The 17624-nt window shown below is 35.5% G+C and overlaps 1 protein-coding gene across 2 annotated transcripts in view; it reads left to right on the forward strand.

The window, feature by feature from the left end:
- The first annotated feature begins 3278 nt into the window (after positions 1-3278).
- Positions 3279-17624, forward strand: part of TTBK1 (tau tubulin kinase 1) — a 102498-nt gene continuing 88152 nt past the window's right edge. Inside the window, exons 1-2 of one of the 2 annotated variants that reach the window (XM_087932114.1) lie at positions 3279-3508; positions 16408-16506. The gene's annotated coding sequence lies outside the window, so the exon portion shown is untranslated. The remainder of the gene's footprint in view (positions 3509-16407; positions 16507-17624) is intronic. The other variant, XM_087932124.1, reaches the window with a different exon arrangement.

A 17624-nucleotide genomic window follows, 5' to 3' on the forward strand; every position in this document is an offset into this window, starting at 1 on the left:
TTATAAAGCTGCTCTTAGTTACCTCCCCTCTTTCAAAAATGGATATATAGGATATTTGGAACACAAACATTTGTTTTGAATTAACAGATTAGATAATACATTTCAAACAACCAACACAGAATCATTGGCTAGATTTACACATTCTGAGCTATTGTTAAATGATGGTTCACTAAGACACACTTAAGGTTTTACACATCTTACAAAAGCATAAACCGTATTTGCTCTAACCTAAATAAACTACATTAAGTTTGCTACAAGATATAAACTCAGCCCCTTAATTGCTTGGTTGAATACTATTGTTCTGATGATAACCAGAAATACAGCCTTTCCTAGAAAAATGTCCATAAAATATAATTAGTTAAAATGGTTTAAGAATGCTCTAATTTGACAGTTTATAAAGAAGGTAACCCATACTTGCTAAGAAAAGATCTTAAATACCATCACTCTGGGTGTGTGTGGTTTTGAACTTGGAGGCATACATATGTGAAGCTATTTGCTGGAAGAAGATACCATAGCATCATCTGAACAGTATGGTTTGAGATGTATGGATCCTCTAACAAAGCTATGTTGAATGACATGTGAAATGTACTAGCAATAATCTTTTAACAAACCCCATAATCCCTTGAGGGATGGAGTCTGGACAACTGAATGGAGCTGAGTGTTTACTGGCTGGATACCCTTCCTGTCGCCAATGCAATTCAGCAGATATATTCTCAACATTCCCAGAGAGAGAAATATATGCCTCTACCTGGGATTGAATTCCACAGCCTTCTGATTGGGAGGTGAGAGCTCTACCTTTAGGCCACTACTCATGAAATGTACTATCAATGATACCAAGAATTGCACGTGTGGGGGGGAAAAACCTTTTGTGGGGAGAAGCAAACATCAGCCGTTACAGGGAAAACAATAGACTTCAACTTCTTGGGGAGGGGGATGCCCATTTTGCAGTGATATATTAATCTTCAAAATCAACAGTGGACTTGATACCCATATGTCCATTCTACCCAAAATTTGCATTTGCCTAGTCCCATGGCCACGTGGTTACATATTGCGAACAATAACAGGTGTGTTGAACACTAGAAGATTAAAGAGTGATACAGGAGTTTTTTTTATATGGTTTCTTCAAATTTAGTAGCAGTTATTTCAACAGGCATTGGTGATAGGTAGATCTATGCCAGCCCTCTTTCCTCCCACAAATATTGGTAAACAAGTTCCATATTGCAGCCAAGAAAACTTGAAAGAAAAACTTCCTTTCAAAAGAAAAATTAATAGGAAAAGATGTTAGATATGTTTCCTGCTTTGAGTTATTTATAAAATAAAGGATAAGGAAAAAAAGCTAAAAATAGTTAAGAGTATCTGAAGTTACTTGGAGTTGAGCTGGCAAACATATTTTATTTAGGGATGAGGAGGGAAATAATCCAGGTTGCCAGACAATGCAAAATAGGCATAGCCAGAGAAGGTGTTCTGTCTGAAAGTGCCTTATTTGGGTGAAGGTACATTCGCTCTCTCCAGCCAAAAGGTTCTTGGAGTGGTGAGTGAAGTTTTTAAGAGGTGTCATATCTGAAGTACCAGGGGGCAATTAAAATATCCATATTTGAGTAGACAGCTAATTAAATTTTTCTATACTTATATGCTATTACATGTGTATGTTTCCTGCACTATATTCTACCGTAGATCCACAGTAATTTAAAGGAAAGATAATGTGTTAGTAAACATGGTTTCAAGAAATGTCTGCTTCTTATCCATGATTGAATCAAATTGATATGCAAGAAAAAACAACCATAGAGTTAGATGACTTCATACAAGCAGATGGTGATGCTGCAGAATGTTAATCTGTTAAAGTAGTCAAATGTGCCAGGTTGGACGAACAAGTTTCACAAGGTTTTCTGTGAGTACAAAAGACAGATGACTTGAGGAAAAAGATTGCAATAATCTCAATGCCTTGCATGCAGAAGAGAATTTTAGCTGTGGATTTTTTGTCTTCTTTAAAGTGCTTTATTTTCTGTAAGCATTCATTATTTGTCAATTTTAGATTTTATTGATGGAGTTGAATACCGTCTATAGAACGTTTTGTACAAATTTTGAGTTATAATTGATGTACATTTTACAGATTTAGTCCACAATCTTCTCCTTGCTGTGTTGAAATTTTATCTCTAAAGTTGAGCATCCGTTTATCATAGTTTTTAATGTCGATCCTTCTTCATCTCTGTTCCATAAGCATCTATGATGTCCATTGGCACAGAGGCTTGGCCTATTTTACTGCTTTTTGATTTTTTTCACATTTCATTGTCTTGTTACCCAACTTCAATGTAAGAAAAACCCCTCCAATTTACTACAGATAGTCCTTAACTTACAAGTTACAACAATTTTTAATGGTGACCATTAAAAATTACAACAGTATTGAAAAAAGGGATTTGATTATCAGTTTTCAAGCTTACTACCATTGCAGCATCCACACTGGTCATGTGATCACCATTTTTTTATGTTCCAGCCAGCTTCTGACAAACAAGTCAGTGAGAGAAGTGAGATTTCCTTACTGACCACAAGATTCACTTAACAACTGCAGTGATTTGCTTAACAACTATGGCAAAGAAAGGTTATAAAATGGAGCTAAACTCAAGAACTGCGTCAGCAACAGGAATTTGGGGATCATTTGTGGTTGTCAGTTGTACCTGTACAAATAGAGGTACTGGGGACATAATTCTCACAATTAAAATATAAAAGTAATGAATATATTTATGTGCTTTATTTTTAAGTGCATTTAATAACGATGACAAAGTCATGAAAATACTTGATGGATAAAACAGGGAAATAGGTTGAAAGAAACTTTTTGTTGCTACGGTCACCTCAGCAGCGAAAGACCTCGTAGGAGTGAGTTGATGAAGTATTAGTGCATGGTGTCCATTCATGTGCTGGAGCGATCAGGATTTCCCACTTATCAGAGGGTAATCACATCCGGCCAGCACCAATCCCAGACAAGAGCAAATGAGTACAGACAATCCTAACGCGTTGTGATGCGAGGTTCGGAGTTTGCAGTCCAGACATGCTACCCCTAGTTCTTTTAAAAGGCACCACAGAAGGAGGGTTCAGACCGGTGCCCGCGCGAGGCACTTCGTGCAACGACGGGGCCGCACCGTGGGGAAGCAACCCTGTTGTGGCTCGTGGGGGCCACGGGAGATCCCGAAGGAAGCCGGCAAGGTAGGGCGGGGCGACGCTGCGGAGGCTAGAGCTGATGTCAGGGACGGCGGCGGCCGCTGCTGCTTCTGCGCGTAGTGCATTGTGGGCGAATCCCGCTAGCGGAGCCTCCTCCTCCTCCCTTCTGCCGCCGCGGACCCATCCCGAGGCCGGTGCGGGAGGGGGGAGGATGCTCCCCGGGCGGCCCCCACAGGAGGAGGCAGCTTCCCATACGGTCCCAGGCAGGGCAGGGAGCTACGCGCCGGTGCCGCACTGACTGAGGGCAGCTGGTGGAGGATGCACCACCCTCGCCAACGGCTGCGGCAAGGACCAGGTGAGCGCCGAGGGGACGGGCTGGCCTGCCCGGAGAGTGGGGTGTTTTTTTTTGAGGCGTGACTACAGCCCCGCTATCCCCCTAATAGAACACTTGGGGGAACCAGGAGGGGGCTGGGGCCCAGGAGGTAGGGCCGTGCCTGGACCCCTCCTCTGAAGTGTGGCCTAGTGGTGCATTCTGGGAGTTGTAGTTCTCTCTCCTTCGAGGGCGCGGGCGGGAGGGGGGCGGGGAAGGAGAGACAGAGACTGGAGGCTTGGCGTGGCGGGGGATCTTAACCTCCCAGGATGCCTCGGGGCTAGATTGACGATGTGTTTGGCCAGTCGCGCTTCGGAGCAGCCGCTGAGTGGGGTGGAAGCGGCCGAAGGCGAGTTTGGACGAACTGCAGTGCAGGCAGAGGGGGAGGGGGAGGGGGAGGGGAAGCGAGGGGGCGGAGCTTTTCAAGGGCGGGCCTCGTGGTCTACCTGAGAGGCTGGAGGCGGGGCTCTGATGGTTGACTTTTATTGCCCCGGGAAACGCTTAGGCGGCGGGGTGGTGGTAAATGGAGCGTCCGAGCATCTTTTTTAGCTATGGTGGGTGTAGACGGAGAACATGAGTCATTGGTCTGAGTTGGGAGCTGCTCAGGTGAAACAACCATACAAAGTTTTTGTATGGAAGATGTGCCAAGAAAATGGGGCTGTATTTCTTTCTTCAGTGGCTTTGGAAATTTTCAGACACTCCAGAAATCTCTGCGTTTTTTTTTTTGGAAAACCTACATTAATATAACATACATTACAAGAAAAGAGGAAAGTAGTGATGATCAGATTGCTGTATGCGCACTTACCCTTCCTCAATTTTGCTTGAAGTACTGTAGATGTGCCCCTGTATGTCATTTCAAACATAACCCATTCTTTGGATTAGTTAATAGGAGCGTCTTTTTAAAATGATTATTCCTGGTCGATGCACAGATTGATGCTTCAAATAAATGTTGAAAGATACCATTGGATTTTGCAGAAAGACTGGGATTAGAGGTTAGGAAATCATAGTGGAATGTTAAATGGCAAATTTACTACAATGTGGTACTTTTTCTCAATTGCCCCAAACCCCAATTCCTTTGAGTTGTTCTTAGGAGGAGGTAAGAAAGGACAGAAAGGCTTTGCAGCTTTGAGCTGAATAGATAGCATAGTTCTTTTTTAAAAAATGGTATTGGTTTTTAAAAACAAAGAAAACAAAAAAACATCAAGCTATCTTCCATAGGTGTACATACAGTGTGCCGGTTGGTTTACAAATTGTTTTGTGCTTCCATTTTGTAGTCTTCAATTACAGTTACATTACATATAATCTCATATTGTCAATCAAAAATTAAATACCTTAGTATCATTATTAATCAATCATTTGACTATACTTTTATTCATTCATGTTTTACAAGATAACCATAATTTACTTAGTTTATTTTATAACATTTCATATTATCATCCCAAATCTATCCTAAAATCATTTTGTAGATATAATAAGAAAGAAGTACATCTTTATATATTATTTTCTAAAAGTCTACATATTTCATTACTGTACTTTATTGTCTAACCATTGATAGAAAAGATCCCAAATTTTATAAAATTGTTTATCCTCTTGTTCTCTAATTTCAAATGTCAATATACTCATTTCAGCACATTCCAATATTTTCTTAATGATTTCCTCCTGTGATGGTATTTTCTCATTTTTCCAGTTTTTAGCAAATACAATCCCAGCCACCGTTAATACATTTAGAACCAGGTATTTCAAGTCTTTACTATATATTTCAGGTAAAATTCCCAATAAAAATATCTCTGGTTTCAAGTCTATATGTTTTTTTGTCATTTTTTCCAACCACGTGTGGATTTTAGTCCAGTATTTTTTAGCATCCGCACAAGTCCACCACATATGGTAATATGAGCCAGGTGTCTGATGACATTTCCAACATTTTTCGGATTTATTCTTGAACATTCTTGCTATTCTTCTTGGGGGAAAATGCCACCTGTAAAACATCATATACAAATTTTCTTTATATGCTGTTGACATTGTCATTTTGTAATTTTGAGACCACAATTTTTGCCATTTCTCTAAATCGATCCCATATCCAAAATTCTTCCCCCAAGCAATCATAGTTTCTTTAACTTGTTCTTCTTCTAGTTTAATTTCTAATAAATATCCATACAATTTTTTAATCACCTTTTCATCAGTACCTGTCAAAATCTTATCTAAGTCAGTCAGTTTATCATAGAAACCTTCTGTTTTAGAATCTTTATCATACCTTGAATATATTTGCGTATATCAAAACCAATTCATCTTTATACCTTGTTCCTCTAGGTTTTGCATAGATTTAAGTTCACCCTTTTCGTTCAATATTTCACCATATCTAACTGTTTGTTCCTTTTTGTATATTATAGGATACGAAAATGCTTCAATAGTCGACAACCAGACTGGAATTTTCAAATAACATTGTCTTTTAATCTTCTCCCAGTTTAACCACAGAGACTCCCGTATATAATGTCTTCTAAAGTACCCCTGTGTTTTAGTTCCTTTGTACCATAAAAAAGCATGCCACCCCAACAACAAATCATGTCCTTCTAATGTCAACAATCTAGTATTTCTTAGTGTTATCCATTCCTTAACCCACATCAGATTTGTAGCTTGGTAGTACAACTCCCAATTAGGCAAACCAAATCCTGCTCTAATTCTAGCATCTTGCAAAAGTTTTAACTTTATTCTCGCTTTCTTACCTTGCCATATATATTTCAACACAATTTTATTTAAATCTTAAAAGTAGTCTTTTCCAAACCTAATTGGAATTGTTTGAAACAAATATAAAATTCTGGGTAATATATTCATCTTGATTGTTAAAATTCTCCCTATTAGTGACAGTTGTAAGTTTTCCCATTTTGCCAAATCTAGCGCTATCTGCTGTTTAAGTTTAATATAATTATTCTCTTTTAGTGTACTACATCTTGCTGTCAAATATATCCCCAAGTACTTGATCTTATTCGTGACCTGAATTTTCAATAGATCTGCCAGTTCTTCCTTTTGTCTTAATAGCATATTCTTTGTCAAAATCTTTGTCTTATCTTTATTTATTTTCAAACCAGCCACCTTTCCATATGTCTCTATCTTTTCTATCAATTTTGATGCTGTTTCTAAAGGGTCTTCTAAGATGAAAACCAGATCATCCGCAAATGCTTCCAGCTTGAATTCTTCCATTTTGATTATCATTCCTGTTATATTCTTTTCATCTCTAATATTTCTGTTTAACACTTCCAAAGTTAACAAACAGCAAAGGTGATAGTGGGCACCCTTGTCTTGTTCCTTTTCTTATATTAATAGAGTCTGTCAGTTCTCCCTCTATCATTACCTTTGCCGTTTGCTTATAGTATATAGCTTCTATTGCTTGAATAAATTTTCTAGCAAAACCCATCTGTTCCAATAGTAATACCATGAATCGCCAATTCACATTATCAAATGCCTTCTGTGCATCTAAAAATATCAGAGCCATTTGTTTTTCAGGATGTGCCTCGTAGTATTCCAAAGTATCCAAGATTACTCTCATATTGTCTTTAATTTGTCTCTTTGGCAGAAATCCATTTTGATCAGGATGGATAAAATTATTTAAATATTTTTAAGTCTTTCTGCCAATATTGAAGCAAAGATTTTATAATCTGCATTTAGTAGAGAAATGGGTCTATAGTTCTTAATTTGTAATGGGTTGGCCTCCTCTTTTGGAATAAGTGTAATATAGGCTTCTGACCATGATTTAGGTATTTTCTTCTTTAACATAACTTCATTCATAACGACTAGCAATGGAAGATTCAACGATTCTTGTAATGTTTTATAAAATTCTGCCGGAAGTCCATCTGGGCCTGGTGCCTTTCCATTATTTTGCTTCTTGAGTGCTTCAGTTAATTCCATCATCATTATATTGCTTTCTAACATTTTTTCAGTCTCTTTAGGTATCTGTGGTAAATTAGCATTCTGTAAGTACTGCTTAACTCATTCCTCATCAATATATAATTTGCATATATAATTTCCCATAGAAGTCTCGAATGATTTCCTTCTTCTCTTTAATACCATGGCAAACTTGGCCTTGGTCATCTATTAATTGCAATATTTTCCTTGATTCTTTCTCCTTTCTCAATTTGTATGCTAACCATCTACCTGGTTTGTTTGCGTCTTCAAAGTAGTTCTGTTTAGCACCTCTAATTTTCTGTGCTAATTCTTCTTTTTCTATTTGACCCATTTTGTGTTTAATTATATCCATTTTTAGCTTGATGTCCTTTTTCTGTGCCATTTTCTGTAGCTCTTTTTCAAGTCGTTTATGCTCATCCTTTAGGGCCTTAGAGGCTAGCCTTTTCATAGTATTCCTTTTCCTTGTATAGTCTATTATCAAGCCTCTAACATATGCCTTCATTGTATCCCATACGTTCTGAATTGATGTATCTTCTTTTTTGTTTTCTCTAAAGAAAAAAGCCAATTCTTTCTCCATCCACTGTGTGAAGTCTTTTTCCTTTAAAATAGTATTATTTAACGTCCATCTAGATCTTTTTTGTCCTTTCCATTTAATTGTCATTGGATTGTGATCTGCCCAGGTACTTGTTTCAATATTTATTTCTTGAATGTTAGATATTAATTCTGTTGACATCCGTATCATATCTATTCTGGACCATGAAAAGTGTCTATTTGAATAGAAGGTGTCTTGTTTAGTTTTAGCATTTCTTTCCATGTATCTTTTAAGTTTATTTCATCTACCATTTAAAAAAAAGATTTAGGGAGAGTCTTTCTGTTTTGCTTTATTGTTTTCTGTGCTGTATTAAAATCTCCCATCATAACTATATTAGCATAGTCCATTTCAATTATTTTCATATGTAATTTTTTGTAGAATTCTTGTTTGTCATTCGGAGCATAAATTGCGATCAGGAGTGTTTTCATATTATTGTCCGTTATTTCCACCATTAGTGTTCTTCCATCATCATCGGTATAGATCAATTTTGCTGGGGTGGTCTCTTTAATATATAAAACCACTCCTCTTTTCTTACAGTGGGTCAAGGAAGTAAATATTTTCCCTTATTTTGGCTGTACCAACAATTGTTCATATTGTTTTTTAATATGTACTTCTTGTAGACAAATTATGTCAAATTTTAATTTCTCTAATTTATGAAAGGTTTTCCTTCTTTTAACAGCTGAGTTAAGTCAATTTATATTAATTGTAATCAATTTTTTCTCTTCCGTGGTTATATATAGTTAAGTTTAGCAGCTCTCGTAGATCTTAGTTCACGTTGTTCTTTGGCTTCCACCTTTTCACCTACTGTGCCTTCTTCTTTTTCAGTCGCTATTTGGCATCCTCTTGGAATTCAATTAGTGAAATCTCTTTTTCTGCCTCTTCCTCTTTCCCTCCAAAAAATTCTGTATAAAATAATTCCGCTTTCTCAATTGAGTCAATTCTATGTCTCTGTTCTTGCCATGTGAACATTAAACCTTCTGGAATCAGCCATCTATAATTCACCTCTTTTTTGAGTAGCATTTTAGTCAAGAATCGGTATTCTCTTCTCATCTCAATCACTTTTCTGGGTGTTCGTTTCAAGACCACAATCTCCTTGTCTTTGTATTTCAATGTTTTCTCTTTTGCCACTTGCAATATTTGCGTTTAATGGCTTTCTTTGTAAATCTAATGTGAACTTCTCTTGGTAAGCTATTTCTCATCGCATATCTTGTGAAAACTCGATAAACCACATCTATTCCATCCATCATTTCTTGAGTTATTTCCAAAGCTTCAGCCAGTATTTCTATCATTATCTCAGCCAAGTTTTGTCCTTTTTCTTCCTCTATGTTTTGGAATCTAAGATAGAATTCTGATCTATCCATCTCCCATCTCAACATACCACTTTTATCTTGTTCAACCACTATTAATCTATTATCAATATCTCCAATCTTCTTGTCTTTTTGTTTATCATCTTCTTCAATTTTTTGGAATCTCTCATTATACTTCAACATCATTTGTTCGATGTTCTCCACTTTTTCATCAGTTTTCCCTGTTCTTTGTTCAATGTTCTCTGTTCTTTGTTCAATGTTCTCTGATCTTGCTTGAATATTTTGAATTCCTTGCATAATCATCTGCAGAGTCACTTTTTCTTGTTTTTTTTCTTGCTTTAACATTGTCTGTATTGAACGTGTATTGAACAGATGGTGCAGAGGAAGAAGTAGAAGTTGAAGAACCAGGAGCTATAAATTTCCTACTCATTTTAAGCAATTCAAAATCTCCAGGTTCTTCTAAACCTTAATCCAATTGTGAAGTAACCAATTATAGTTCAAAATAAAAATAGTAGAAAAAAGAAACCCAATAATAATAATAAAAAAGGGGGGAAAAGGGAGGACAAAATTTCTTCAGGTTCTTGTATACGTTAATCCAATCAATAGTTAGATAAAGAAAAAGACTTAAGAAAAGAAAAAGAAAGGAAAAGGAAAAATTCTTCAGGTTCTTCAATACCTTAATCCAATTGAAAGGTCTTAAATAGAAAAAAGTACATAAAAATAAACCAGAAAGGTAGATGAAAAAAACAAAAATACCAGGAAAGGGAAAAAATGGCTTTTAAGGCTTTCCCTTTAAAATAAAAGCAAACGTAGAGATTGGACTCCCCCCCCCCAAAAAAAAAGAAAGAAAAACAAAGACAAGCTCCAACAAAGCCAAAAAACCCAAATAGTTATTACAAAAAAAAAAGATAAAAGGGCATACTGCACTTTGCTTGATTATCCAAGGCTCTTATTATAACTCTCTTCTCCAAAAACTTATCACCTTTTTTCCCTCTACGTTTCAACACCAGACTCCAGCTGTTGATAGAAACACAGAAGAGCACCTGCAATAACACTCTCCCATGCTCTTCCCTCTATCTTATCAAATAGCAATGTCCTTGAAAAAGAGTCTCAGTTCTTTCTTTCTCAGCTTTATCTGGTCACTAGAATATTTTCAAGCCTCTAGTTGGCAGTGTTACAAAGGTTCTTTGCTCTCACTTTCCCCCTCCTTTTCCGAGCAGGATATAATAAGAATTAATAAAAAAAGAAAAGATATTTTTTAAAAAATGAAATAACTAAAGGGAGCTTCTAGCCTAAAATATTACAAAATCAAAAAGGAGAAGAAAAAAATAGATATAAACGAAAAAAACCAGTCCAGTTTCAAAATACAAGATCATATATAGAAAATCCAGCAATGAGAAAAACAAAACAAAAAAAACATTCCTGTTTAAAATCGCCGCTTAACCACTTCTGTCAAAACTTTTATAGATTCTTTCTTTTCCTTAGTGTGTCCTTTCAGATCTTAAAATTAAAAAAAAAAGTTCTCACCAAACCGGCACACTCTCTCTTTCTGCTCTCTTCCATTTCGGAGCTGTCCCAACTTCAGCAGCTTTAATGGCTGCCTCTTTGCCGCTGGCAAGAAGAGCTTCTCCTGGATCTACCAGGGACTTTGCGGTATCCCTGGGATCGACAGGATGCGCTCTTCACTTTCACCATCTCTTCAGGACGGTTTAGATCTGATAGGACCGTCCAGGAGCAAAGATATCGGCAGCGATGTCAGACTTCCAAGATCTCATGCCGTATCGTTGCGTTCATACTTTTTGATTGAAGTTTTGTGTTTGCAAATGAGAAATTTTTCTTTTATTATTCCATTATGTATTTTAAACCATTGCTATCTCCTTTTTAGATCACTTTCAGTTATTCTTTTTTATCATTAATCTTCTTATACATCAATTTTATTTTGAGTGCTTTCTAATTAGTTATCTCTTCTAAAATACAATATTTCACTACACATATATCTTCCAGATACAATTGTCTACAGTGATACACAATCTGGTCACTTCTTAAGTTTTGAATGACATACTTTTGCATTTGGGGGAATGAATTATGTTAAATATTTGTAATTTTGTTGCCAGCTTCATATATTTCATGGCATAATCTAGAGATTCGGTCACTGTAAGAACATAATTGGATCCTGGATCACCCTGCACAGTGTTTTATTATGACAGTTCTGAGTGAGAAAGGAGTTTCAGTAATCGAAGATATTTTTTCATTTCTTGAAATTCATATTTTGTTGTGAGCAGATATTAAGATATAGGGGCATTAGAACATTTGAAAAATGATTTGAACCAGACAAATTGGGCCAGGATTTTATACAAACCTTGATGAATTTGGTGAATTTTTATGTTGGATTATGAAATACACAATTTAAATTTATTTAAGTATACCAGTGACTGAATTGAGATAACAGAAAATATTTGTCGTTAAAATCAGTTTAAAAAAAGACTCTGATACTGTTAAAGGAATTATTGATGCTGTATGCAGTGATTAGCACTTTTATGCTAATGTTACTTCCATACACTAAGGTAATTGAAAATTAAACTGTAAATTTCATAGTGCTATATAGACCTCAGGTTATTAACATTTAGACTACAATCCTGTATCTGCATGTACAGTCTCAAAAATAATTTTGTAAAACTCTTAATAACATTCTAAAATGATTTACAAACTGATACTGTTTGATTAGAACAATATTTTCCTGAGATTATAAGAAACTGTTCTGTAGAGGAATATCAAACACAGTATGGTGCCTGAAGATGGCCTTGTAGAATTTTGGGCAGAGGTTTTCCTAGCTCTGGTGGCAAAGTCAAGGGCTGAATTTGATCACTGTAGATATGAAACATATATTGAATCTCTGACCTGCAACTTCTAATTGGAAGCTGATGCATTAGAACATTGTACTAATATTAATGTGTTTACAGCGAACATAGACACATTTTTTCTTGTTCCTCTAGAAGGCAGGTCCAATCAATATAATTGATTGCTAAGAAGCTTACATCAAAAGAAAGTGCATAAATAACACATCAAATTCATGTCATTCATTAAAATAGATGGCTTAAAAAGATTGACCAATGACACATGGATGATAGAGCTAACTCAACTGATGCGTCTCAAAGGGAACAGATGAGACTTGAAGAAAATTTGACGAGATGATGTTGAGGAATCTTGTAGGAGTGGGAGGGGTCTTTGTTGATATATGGAAATCCTCTATCCCTGATGTAAAGGCTATGTGGTAAAATCTTGAATGAAAAAGTGGTCTATTACAAGTACATTTTAAGATGCGATTTCTGTAAAATACATAAATTAGTTGTTTACAGATATTTGTATTAAGAATTGGATGTGGGAGTTAAACTAAGCATGTGAAGACTCAGTCCTGACAGCTATCTATGCAAAAGGCACAATTGCAAAGTTATACCTTTTATAAGAATCATTTGCATAATACAATTTCTGTTTCCTCAGGTGATGCCAGAACTAACTCCATTGACATCAATGGAGATTTTTTTAAATGTATGGAGGAGATATTTAGTGAAGTAAACGTTGGGAGGAATTAAGTTTTATCCCTTCCTTTTTTTTACACTACTGTAAGCAGAATTCCTAAGTGGAGCTGCATGTTGTACATTTAATGTACATTTGTACATTTAATACATTATATGATAAATTTTATTATATAATACTATATGATAAACTATTATTAGCTCAGTAGTAGTAACAGTTTCTGGAATTTTACCTAGCACAGCTACATAAAGTGCTTTAATTGAAGACTTCGTAGTTTAGCTTTGGATAACTAACCTGCTCTACTAAGGAAGATAAATGAATAGACTTGAGACTTAAGCTGCATTACATATGATTGTAAGCCCAAACATACCATATTATTATGGTTAGAATACATGACATTGGGAAAAATGATAGCTCCAATTAAAAGCTCCTCATGATAATAATGGATTTAGGCTGTTAAATATTTCAAAAATAATATTTCTGAGGGAGAAACATGCAAAATTATTTGACCAACGTTTCCTAATTAATTATGATTGTTAATGTTGAAAACACAACATGATAGTCATTGACTGTGTTTAATATATGCCATTTATATTTACACTAAATTAACTTTTCTCTCCTAATCAACTTTAACTTGGTACTATTTATTTGTTGTGGTGCATTTCTCAGCATAACTCAAGTGTGGTCTGACAACGAGAGTATATCTCCCTAGTCAGAGCTTTATAAAATAATGAATGATGTAAAGCAAACAATACACACAACACACTTTCTTCTTACAATACTAGGTCTTAACCACCATGCAAAATAGCAGCATGATGGAAGTTTAAAATCAAATAGAGGTATTTCATTATACAGTGCATGGTTGACTTGTGGAAGAAACAAATGCAAAATATACATCTAGCCTTTAATTTGTATTTAGTATGTTATTGAACAAATCAAGGGAGAATGAGACAATCAGTACCTAGAAATTAATGACTAAATATTGCCACTAGTTTCAGAAACAATAACTTGATAACAGTTTCCAAAACATATGAGCACAAAGATGCTATTGTGTGGTCTTCTATTAACATTTAGTCAGCCACTCTAGAAAGCAGAATCCTGGAGGCTAGATCTGCTTTGGTTTGATCCAGGATGGTTGTTACGATTTTGTCACTGCTTTTGAAAACAATCCCATCAATTCAAAGCTGTATTCAGAGAGATAAATATAGTAACAAATAGCCTGTGTAGAGCCTTGAAGAAGCACTTCACTTTGTGCATTTGATGAAACTCCTTCAGTGTTCCTCCACAAAGCAAAACCTACTTGTGAATACTGCCACTGCAATGATAGCACATTGAAACAACCATTTTGCTGGCTTTGGACACTTTTCTGTGCATTCCTGGATTTTTTTTTCCCCTGGTAAGAAAGCTGCCCTCTTTGATCCTTTAATTAATGGTATTTGAGGTAGAGTACCTTCCTTTCCCACATTGCAACACTACTTTACTTAAGTGATTGCAGCTGAAATGGTTCTGCAATATTTTATTCATTTAAAATACATTTAGCCTTCTTACTGTAGAAGCATTTTGAAGTGACATTTTGCAGTGCACACTTTGAAAATGGTCTGGAAGGAGTGCTTTGAACCAAGCACTAGGAACTGTGAACTGTTTTCTTACAGTGGTTCCATGTTTTTTTCAGACTTGAATCTGGTTCAAGAATATTTCAGCATGTTCTAGATGTATTCTTGCACAGATTCCTTTCTTGGTGACTTTCAACAACTTGATATTATCCTATCTTGCTTGAGCATAGGTAATTTTTACTGAATTCAAAGAGTAATATACACATATACACGGATAGGAGTAGATTGTTAATCTTACTGAAGCTTACATTCACTAACATCAGGGCAGGATCTCATAGTTTACAGAATTTCCTTCTGATTTTCTCACAGTGATAGATTTGATTGAAAAGTGATGTTTAATTTCACTTAAAATTAATCTGTGGGAAAAGCCAGTTATTAGGCAAAAACAATGGTACTTTTCACTAATATTTTTCATTTCTTGGATTACCAGTCCTTAATGATATTCTGATCCTGCTCTTGATAGCCCTCAGTGAATTATTTGTCCATGACTATCCAGGAAAATTGTATTTTATGACCTTTGGCCAAGTAGACATTTTTATAAAACAAAGCAAAAATTGATTAGCAGGTTTTGGAAATTAATGGAAGTGATGGTGGAAATGGTAAGCTTACGTTGTTTACCAGAAATGCCAGCTTCATAGCCTATTCTCTTAAAGCTGTAGTTAGGTACATGAGGAAATATGTTATATTTCATTCTTTATATAAAGCTCATGACAACTTTGTGTGGGATGCATTAGGAAGGCAAGCATCTCCTTTTCAATAGTACTCCCAGAAATGTCAGAGTTAGTTACTTGTAGCAGCTAAAAGATGGAAAATCTTAGTCATGAGTTTCAAAATTCTGTTACTTTAACCTACAGCAGTAAAGAATATTTTTGGAATTCATGCTGGTTCTTTGTTTTTGTCCTTGGCCTACCTCAAAGAGTTGGGAATACAAACAATGCAATGCAATGCAATACAATACATTGATGAATTTGGAATTTACCTTGCCTTAAATATTTAATTTCTCATTCTGAAATAAAATATTTCATTCAAAATGTTTCAGAAGGGTTTTGGGAGAATTATTCATAGATGTTTCATTAGGATCTCTTATAAAATCCTATGTATGACTCAGCATTTGCCAAATAAAATCTTGCTTGGGAGCACCTATAAATGCTGTGGGAAAAGGAGATGCAAGCATTCTATATTATTTCTTTGTAGCACTGTGCAGGTAGGCAGAACTGAAGAGGAAAAGCTGGTTTCATGTGAGTGAGGGTATACATCATGAGTGTAAAACTTGCCATGTCACATTGCCGTCATGTGACGTTGCACAATGTTTTTCCCATTCACAGAGCTGGGGGTGGGCGTGGCCTGTGTGTGATGCATTCAGCTCTCAGGCCGCCAGTTTTACACTCCTGGTGTACATGTTGCAATTAGGTAGCACCTCCTTAAAACTGAATAGATCTTTTTCTGTGTTGCAGCAACCTTGTGATTTCTGAAAATGATGCAAATTCCTTAGGAGTTGTTGACAGGTGCTGTGTGAATGCCCTGAATACTCTGAATATTTTTTAACTCTTTAAATCTAGACTGTCCCTCAGTTCTTTGCTTTGGGTATACCAAAATAGCTGCCAAGACTCCTATGTTGCAGTGCGATATAAAATGCACTAAATAAATAAAATGTATGTCTTGATAATCAGCTCTAATTAATATTTTAGTGGTTTAATGGGAAATTCATGACATCTTCTAGGTAAAATATTGATATTAGGAAAGCAGCAAAAAACAATGTTTCTTAATACTGGAGATACTGTATCTTCAATACTTTTTATGTATGTAAAAGTAGATGTATTTCAATATGTGATATGACATATCAGAATTAATGATGATGGTACTAACTGAACTATTGATGGAATGTAAGATTTATACAAGCTAGAACTGTTTTCCTGATCTGTGAATTTTGCATTTTTCCAGAGTTTGAATCCTGTGATGTAAGAAATTTCTAAGGGGAAAGGCTTTCCTGAGTTCAATGAGAAGCAGACATCCCAGAGGACAGGAGGCCAAACAACAGAGGTAGGAACTATAGCTGTTATTTGATCAGAATTTTGTTATTTGATCAGAATGTTATTTCATTGGAATTTTGAGAGATATTTATTTTTCCAAATATATTTTAATATTTTTACTTGAGAAATAAATAGTTCAAGATCAAGACCTTTACTTGCTGCTCTCTTCTGTTTCTAGGACTTAATGTTAAGATTTGAAACATTTTATTAGTACTAAACCTTTTATTACTATTAAACATTTTGTTGTCAGCTTTAGGTTTTTGTTTTGTTGTTGGTTACATTTGTTCTTGTGACTTTTAAAATAAATCAGAAAACGTAGTAATAGTAGGGACAGAAAATATAATTGTGCTATGTTGATGCCAAATGGTAATTTCAATGAATTTCATGTTGATAACTGATACAATATGGTAGATTACATAAGATTTGGCAACATGGCAATGGACATAGAGCCTGCAGCATCTGTGAATTTTGACCCACTTTAAAATCATACTTGTACGTGCCCCTGTTATTGCATAATGGTGCCTGATACGGAAAAGATTGCTGACTCTTGAGATAGTTTGGATTTAGGCTGAAGATATTTGATTTCAAATCTTTACTTGGCTTTAAGACTACCTAGGTTCCCATAACTATTCAACTTACCATATAAGAAAAAATTGAATAAAAATATACTACTATGTGTAAAGAAGGCTAACGTGTAAATGTGAAATTTGTCTTGCAGTGTGTGTGCACTAAGTGAAAGGTCATGATGATTGCTGGAACTGTAGTTGAGGGTTTTTTTTTAATCTTCATCTTCAGAAGCTTTCAGAATATTTTAGTTTTCTTTAAACCCTCTCTTTTTCTTTTATATTCTGGGCAAGTAGAGAAAGCATTACTTTGCATTTTGGGAGGATGGTTTAGATTCTTGCAACTTTCTACTGTTTATCTCTTTTATTTTGAGCGGGAATAAATTTTATCAAAATCCATTCAGCATGTTGGGAATTTTCATTCTGCTCTACAAATAGGTGTCCAGTATGAGGTTTGTATTAATCATTACATACTTTAGGAAGTAATACTTAGTCCAATCAAATTTTTAAAAATTATATGAATACTATACTCCATTTAAATGTCAAATAACAGGTATGGTAAACA

Source organism: Pseudonaja textilis, chromosome 1 (genome assembly GCF_049901715.1).
Source record: "Pseudonaja textilis isolate UNSWEBS1 chromosome 1, rPseTex1.2, whole genome shotgun sequence".
Lineage (NCBI taxonomy): Eukaryota > Metazoa > Chordata > Lepidosauria > Squamata > Elapidae > Pseudonaja > Pseudonaja textilis.